The 8,740-nt window shown below is 26.5% G+C and overlaps 1 long non-coding RNA gene across 2 annotated transcripts; it reads right to left on the bottom strand.

Moving 5' to 3' along the window:
• Nucleotides 1-3,860: 3,860 nt before the first annotated feature.
• LOC135931694 (uncharacterized) lies at nt 3,861-6,487 on the bottom strand. Of its 2 annotated transcripts, XR_010573124.1 has the most exons (6): nt 6,384-6,487; nt 6,202-6,250; nt 6,097-6,141; nt 4,033-4,301; nt 3,925-3,987; nt 3,861-3,875 (listed from the first exon to the last, which is right to left on the bottom strand). It is a non-coding gene; the product is annotated as an uncharacterized LOC135931694 (long non-coding RNA). The 2 variants fall into 2 exon arrangements; XR_010573123.1 differs by having other exon boundaries at nt 3,925-4,301.
• Between the last annotated feature and the right edge of the window lie 2,253 nt (nt 6,488-8,740).

Raw genomic sequence — 8,740 nt, 5'->3', positions numbered from 1 at the left:
ATGCCATTTCCCATATCCGTTTTTGAAAAGAATATAAAAAGATCTTCTGACCAAATTTGTTATATTTAGTTGTACTTTATACCCCATTTACATTCCGGCAATGATCTTCATTATATCAATTTATGGAATTTGAAGTTTTATAATTCATAAATAAATTGGATAAATGTTGCAAGGGGGAAAACTTGCACTAACGTTGTGGTTTAAGTCGATAATATTTTGATAATATATAATCAATCTTGTATACATAATAGAGTCATATATATACTTGGTCAAATAAATTGACCGTAATATTTAAATTGACCCCTCAAAATAAAATTCAAATTTAATGTAAAGTAAAAATATAATGTGAAATTAAAGCCTTAGACAGTAAAAAATAAAGATTTACATCACAATTGAAGATATTAATATATTATTTTACAATAATATAACAATAAATAAATTGTTTTAGCTAATTAGTTTTGGTTTATTCATTGTTTTCAGTTGATATTCTACTGTTACATAAGCTTGTAACGCCATACCGGAAATGTATTCTATCATGATCCATATATATACAAAATAAAATTTGTTCTTGAGTAGCTTCTGTGACCTGGTCAGTGACTGCGTGTATCATTAGTCCAATACTTCAGGGTTCGAATCCAGCAAGGATCAGATTTTTTCCTAAAGCACTAAGTAGATTCATGTTATGGAGGGGTGGGGGAGATTTTAGATTATTTTATTTAAAATATATCGACAAATATACTATACGGAGACCAATACTACATATAATTAACCCTTTTATTTAATATTTTATCAGACCAAATGTTTAACATATGAATCCCATTTTTATTAAAACAATAAAATTAGGTATTCTTTTTTGATTATAAATAGCTGACATCAATTCTAAAAGAGTATTGATTACTATTTAGAAAAATTAAATTATTGTATAATTATATAATTTGTATATATGATATACAAATGAACAATCATTCTTCTTTATAAAAATAACTAGTTGATATTTAGTCAAGAATGACATCCGACTTTTCTCCTTTATTTTAATTAGCTTCTATTTGATACCTATATCAATATTTATATTAGCTTATTTCCAAAATATTTTATATTGTTGCAATACATTAATTTAATTAATAATGTAACATATGTTTTTTGTTATATTTAGAGAAAACTAATTAAACATATTGTCAATCCAATTCAACATACAGTTTTAAGTTAATTATAAATTTAATTATTTAAACTTTTTCATTTTCTTATCTTATTGTTTCAAATAAAAATTTACATTGCCCATGTTTCATCACCATAAAGACTAACAGCTTCGCACACAGCTTATATAAACTTTTCCTTCAACTCTTTAGAGATACTTTTTTATATGTTAGAACCTTTCAACAAGATAAGAAATAACAATTCCATCTGTTCAGCTGCTACCCAAATACAAAACATTTCCTTTTATTGTAAAATAGCTAGATTGCCAATAGCTAAACCACCTATACCCCATTCAGGCATGTTTGATAAAAGTCATGCTTGCTAACCTCAAGCTTCCTTTCTAGTCAATCCTTTATGCACCCATTTCTGACATCTTGTATTGAATTGAATTTCTAGAAAAATCTTTCCCACATTCACCAAGTACCGATTTCTACCTTATTATCTGATCCTTGCATATTAACATCCTAATCCTTCATTCATTTTAGCCATCTTTCATATGAAAATATTTTTAACTATTTTACTTGTTGCCAACAATACAAGATCTTCAGCGTACCGAAGTTTCTATGGACCTTCATGTACTTCTTTTGAAACCATTTCCATTAAATGATAAATAATAATAGACCCCAAAAGGATCCCTCATGCAGTCACACATCACCATATGTCAACCATTCGACATCCTTTTATATCATCAGAGCCAAAACTAACCATTCTTCTACAGCTGATTTTCTCAAAACCCATTTAATAACCTAACATGGGACCTTCAAACGCCTTCTCCAAGTCTACAAATGCGTAATAAAGTATACCCTTTTCTTTGTCTGATACTTTTTTTTGTATTTGTCATGCCACAAAATTCACATCTATGACTCCTTTCCCAGACATAATGCTAAACTACTTATCATCACTTTTCACTTTCTGATTCTCTCTAATATTATCCCGAAAACTTTTAATCCATTCTCCAGGAGCTTATTCGCCCGGTACGGGCCACAATCTAGCGGATTACATTTTTTTCTTTGTAATCTAAATAACTCCATTTTTTTTATAGTCTGCTGGAACACTTCCTTCACATAAAATCGAATCGCACACGTCTGTCATCCATTCTTGAGTTGTGTATTTTTAAAACATTAATTAAATAAATGGTGGAAAAAAAGTTTTTCATATACTTTTTCCACGCATCCTTAATCACTTTGTTATCGATTACAACATTCCTAAACTTTCACATATCGAACCACATATCGTTTGTATCTTCATTTATTTTGCGATTCAGATTATATTTTCCTTCTTCCATTTCCGGCCCATTCACCAATTGACACCTTTTCTATTCCTGCATCTTTACAACCATAGACTATATAATTATAAGAATTTTTATTAATTTAAATGCTATTGCTTAACGTTATACATAATATTGATTTAAGGTGGAGGTGCTTTTGAAATGATACACTTCACGCATAAAATCCTACTTTAACAAGGTAAAAATTTTAAAACTAATCTATTTATTTTTAATTTTCTTTATCCTCTTAATAAAAATGAGTCATCACTATATTCAAGTTCATTCTACAATTTTTGTGATAACACTGGAAAATGAGTATATGTTCAAACACCATGTTTGAGAATCAATGGTCACTTTGATTTTAGTCATCATTATTTTTGAAAGGGACTCTTCAGATATTTCCTGATCTAGCAAGGGAAAAACAATTTAAAAAATGGATGCCTAAACTGAACCAGGCTGTCGAACCTAATGAAATCACGCCCCCCCCCTCTCAAATAATTTTTTTAGATAAAAAAGTATGGCCTTTCATTTAAACATTGTTGCTTGTGCGCTATTATTTCTTAATATATTTAATCGATATTACTTTTTACACGTAATAATATATTATTGTATTTTTATATACGAAGCCTTTAGCCACAATTTATTTACCATAAATTGATTTACGATAGATATATATATTGAGATGTTATGAAAACATTTAATATTTTATCACTCAATTCGATATAATAAATTATTCTGGAATAACACCTTTTAAAGCCATTTCCAAATTGAACATTTTTCTAATTGTCTAACAAACATAATTTTTAAATAAAAATTTTTAGGTAGGTAATATTTGCTTTAAAGAGGAAAAACTAAGGTAAGAACTAAGAAATATTGGCATTATGACAGAAAGGGGAATATAAAATAAATACATGATTTACATTAATATTTAATGGCTTATTTATCAATTCTAAAATCTATTATACCACAAAAAACAAAATTATGAGCAAAATAAAAACAATGTCATGAATAATGTTTTAACATCTGGAAGCATTTACTTAGAAAATTATATCAGTAATAGTTGGTATTTAGTACATCCTCCAACCCGTTTGGTAGAAAGTTTAAAAATGCATTTTTGAAATAAAAATGAAAATACCAAGATTGGCATCATGACAGAACGAAAGTTACAGAGGCAAAAAATATTTGGGTACACCTTTATCCAATGCCTGATTATTATTTATCATACTAATTCATCAATTAGGTTTGTCCCAATCAATAAACAGAAAACTAATTTTAAATAATACAAAAATATTTTATTATTATAGAATTTAGCATAATTTTAATAGAATTTTGTATATAGAAAAGTATCAACTTCGAATAGTATTAATAAAAATATAAATCAATATAAAAGTGTGAGGTTGTATGTCTTTTTTGCCTATTTTTAAAAAATTATAATACGTAAATTTGAAATATTTAAAAATAACCAATTTTCTGTCAGTTTCAAATGTTACACGGGAAGATCTTTTCTCACAATAAATGATACATGTCTATTTCTTAAATAAATAATTCATCCTATATTAATATATTTTTACTTTTATTTGATAGCAATTTAAGAATTATGTACATATAAATTTAATTCCCCAATTCACAAATATATCTATAATTTAACAAAGAGTTGGAAGAGAGGAAATAAAAGAAGAATTTATTTAAAATTTTCTCTCAAGATTTGTAAAAGGAATTCATTGGTGCTATAAAGCTAAAAATCTTTCATATTAGACAAGATGACACCCCCTATAGCTGCCAGGAGGGCACACAAATGTGTTTCCTGGCGTATGTGGTCCAATGTATACACTCTTTACATCTATTTTATTTTTTTAATATTTCACATAATTACTTTCATTGTAACTTATAAATTTTTAGGATGAGTAATAATATGGTTTTATCACATCATCTTAGCCTTTTAATCGTAATAACCCGTTATTCACAGTTAGCGCGAATTTGTGGAGAAATATACGAAATTCGCCGCAAATAATACAAAAATAGAGCATATTTTATATCCAATTCACCCTAACCGTGAATGAAGCGTAAAGCGTTTGAAGCATATTTTATCCGAAATGTTAATTTTTTTGTTTGTTTAAAATAAAAATCTGGTTCAGGTATAGGTCTAAGAGAAAAATAGGTGTAACTGAAGGTAGGTGAACCCACAGGGAATGTTTAAACCAGTTGATTTGATTATAAAATTTAATATGCTAGAATGTTCTAATTTTGTTCTATATAGCTTTTATTCGTTTTTCTATTTGTTTGGTAAACAGTTTAGAAAAATTATTTTTTCAGATAAATTTTGAAAATCTTTAAATAAAAAAAAAGAAGATAGCAAATTTTTAGATATCGGAGTTATAAATGGATCAAAGAAAATTTCTGGTTGCTGTTAGCATATATTTATTTTTAATATGGTTCTGGTTGCTAAAATTTTGAAAAATGGATTCTGATTTTGGATCTTAAACTTGATACGATGTTCCCAGGGCTCGTACTTCTTGCTTATGACAGTTCTGGAAACCAATTCTGTAAATTTTAAATAGGTTTTATTTCCGGTTTAATTTGAAATTTTGTTCCACTTGATACATTGTTATAAAAAGAAAGATATAGGTAAGAATAATTATTGAGTGTTGTCATAAAAATGTAAATATGTTTATATTAGCATCCAAATATTTAATATCTTTAATCGTTAAGATCTATGAATTTTTCAAGTCAGCCTTAAATTCCTGTATTTACTTTGGAAATATACCCGAGAAAACAAGAAAGTATTTTATTATAATGATTTAAGATATGATTGATTTAGAAAATATATCAACTATAACATTTTGATTACTAAAAAAACGTTAAATTAATTACCATAAAAATTTGAACTTTATAAAATATGAAGAAATTCTAAATAAATTGCACTATATTTTTAAGATTAAAATTTTTGGATCGTGACAACAATATTTTTATAGTTCATTTTGGAAAATATTTAACATTAAAGAAAATTTGTAGCAAGAACAAAAATCTAAAAACGGTAAAAAAATAAATAACCGAAACTAGATACCCAACAAATTAAAATTTATAGGAAAAAAATTATTAAGTAAAATAAAATTTGGAACCCTGATGATCAGAATCTAGAACCTTGAAGCAGTTCTAACCATCCAAGAACAGATTTGAACCAAGAATCAGCACTTTTTGGAAAAATGTTCAGAACTGGTGTCAAATTTTTAATCCAGGCTCCAAAATCTGATATCTAATATTTTTTGCCATTATATTATTATTTTTCTACATTTCTTAAAAAAAATTTTTTGGTACACTGCTTTAACATTTGATTTAAAACCTTTGCAATGTTATAAGTTAAAAAATAAGGAAAATGATAGCAATATAATTATGGCGTTAAAGGTATAGTCTGGACTAGGACTTAGGTGATAGATAATAGTTTTAAAATATTCGATAGCTATTTTTTATAAATTATAGAAGTTTGGTCCGTAGAGCTTATATGATTTAAAGGTGCATTTAAGGGAAATAACTTCTATCTAAGATTTCAAAAAAATTTATTGCTTATAAAATATAGCATGGCTGGGTGGTTGTTTTATATAAGAATAAAAGACATTAAGTAAATAAAGCATTTTAACCATCTCTTGGGGTTTCTGAGATTCTATTTGCTTCACTTTCCATGGCTAAATAAAAATGGGGTTTATTCATTGGTCAAATATATTGTTAAATTTTAAATAAATTACCATAATTTGGGACAGAAAATTGAAATATAATTACACTTGCGATTATTATCTACATTGTTTAATACAAACATGAAAATTATACTTTATTTTATCACAAGATATAACTAAATTGACAAAATTATTATATACTACATTTGATTAATTAACCATAAAAATTTGCGTATATTTTAATGATTACTTACATATAAGTGCAACATTGTATAAAAAAAAGGCAATGTGATTTCAAAAAATAAGAAAATCTTGTTTTTATGTTGTGATTGCAATTATATTTTTATAAACAAAAAATATTAGCGTTTTATAGATAATTTATTAATATTTAAATAATAAACTATTTTGAAGTATAATTTAAGATTAGCATAAGACATTGGATTCGCGTTTAATTTATTCTAAATGGACATAAACACCTATTTTTTTTAATTTTAAACAGGTAATCAAGTTGAATTCTAATAAACATTCAAAATTTGTTTGAAATTATTTATTGCCAAATTTTTATTTTATCATTTTTAATTTGAAATTTATTTTATACTATATAATAGTAAATTATTTAGACTCGTATTCTAAATTAAATAAATATAAACTATCCTTAGGACATTTATTAAAAAATAACCTGATTAAATATATTAGTGAAATTCAAACGGGTAAAATGTATATCAAAAAGTAGCATATCAGACCCTCGTTTAAAATTTTCTAATAATAAAAAAAATTTATGAAATTTATTAAAAGTATATTAGTGAATAAACCATATGTATATATAGGCATCTTTTTACGTTAAATTTGACTTTCACTTATCTTAACCTAAGTCTTTGTGGAAACTTGGAATCTTTTTTTTCATGCACCAATTTTTATTGACGTATAAAATAAATTAGAAATTGAGTGGTAAAAAGTAGTAAAAAAAATTATTCGTAAACATTCTACTTAAACAAGCTGCGAGAGAGTTATTTTTAACTGCCAGCCATAAATTAGATAAATTAACGCGAATCATATATTTTTTCCCCAAAATCCCGATCCCTAAGGCCACCACTTTTTGAGCTTGTCCCAGAAATTAATTGATATAAAATAGTTTTTTTAAACTTTTCTAAATTAATATTATAATAAGGAACTAAATGATAATATTATTCATTCTAATTTTTTTAAAAAATTACTTTTAAAAAGAATTAGAAGATTTGACTAAGAATCGGAGCTTGGATTTAAAATCAAGGGATCAAACTAGTGTAAAAGCCGTTTACTTAGATTCTAAATGGAAATAAAAAGTTTAGAGAGAATACAAATACGATGAATGGGATTCATATAAAGGACAATAATTATAAATTTTAAAGTTTTGTTTATACAAAAAGGGAGTAAAACAATATTATCGAAGATTCTTAGAGATCATTAGTTAACTAACTCCAAAAAAGGTGATAGGGATATTTTAATCATAAGCTCACCAGAAGGAAAATGATTTGAACTTAAAATTGCTATTTGAAAGCTTTAGGAAAACTTTTATGAAATAATTGTAATTAGCCTATAATAATTCAAAAAACGTGCAATTTTCTATGTGGATGGGAGGTTTGCCCCAACCCTCTCCCATCTCTTAGTTATATGTGTTAATTAAATGAAATAGAAGAAAATAACTCCATTTTGAAAACCATATTTTAATTTAATATTTATGGACGAATTTTGAGAGAGGATAATTTACTTCCACATATTTCAATTAATAGAAATCTAAATTCAGCTAATCCATAGGTTTTTCTGTCTTTAAGCATAATTTTCAGATTGGTTACTCTGAAATGATTAGAATTAATAAAAATTTAGAATTAGAATTAAATAAAAAAGCATCATATAATCTGTTAATTAATGATATACATACTTGTTTTTATATTTAATCAAATAAAAATACTATGAGTCGACGATATTTTTTGCTTAGATATATGGTTAAGGCTAGTTTTATTAAACTGTTATTTTGAGCCGATTTTTAAAAGCGGCTAACTCAATATTAGCCAGGAAAATATTGCCCTCATCCGAGTAAATACAGAGGTAGTCCCATATTAGGAATTGCTACTTTTTCCATCGGATTTAGCTTATGCTTGGCAATCTGAGTCAACTTTAAGTCGCATATAATATGTGACTTTGATTTGATGGTAATCTTTAATTTTTGCTATAATATCAGTTTAGACTATGTCGATTATTCATCCGAAGGGAGATATACAGTAAGAGTAAATATGCGGTTAGATATGGAACAATTAAATAGGGTAATCATATGTTAGATCATTATTCATAGGTTGTGATGGTTTAATTAAGGATTAGTTTCAAGGAATTTATACTTGAACCATTTAACATTGAAAAAAATAATGATATAATTCAAAGATTGCCTGCTAGAGTTTCCTAACAGCTGGTGATAACTGAAATATCCCATTTATTTTGCTTCAGATTGCTTGTAGAGATATATCATTCAGGTCGATGACTCGTTCAAGGAGGGTCTGGAAGACAAATTTCGCACGCTTTAGTAGGACCCCCCCCCCACAGGAGAGATTTCTAGTAGTGTTGTTAAACGGCTAAGTCG

The sequence above is a fragment of the Gordionus sp. m RMFG-2023 genome, chromosome 1 (assembly GCF_954871325.1).
Source record: "Gordionus sp. m RMFG-2023 chromosome 1, tfGorSpeb1-WG-v2, whole genome shotgun sequence".
Taxonomy (NCBI): domain Eukaryota; kingdom Metazoa; phylum Nematomorpha; class Gordioida; order Chordodea; family Parachordodidae; genus Gordionus; species Gordionus sp. m RMFG-2023.
Note: the sequence above shows the minus strand (reverse complement) of the source record. Positions and strands in the feature narration are given on the sequence as shown.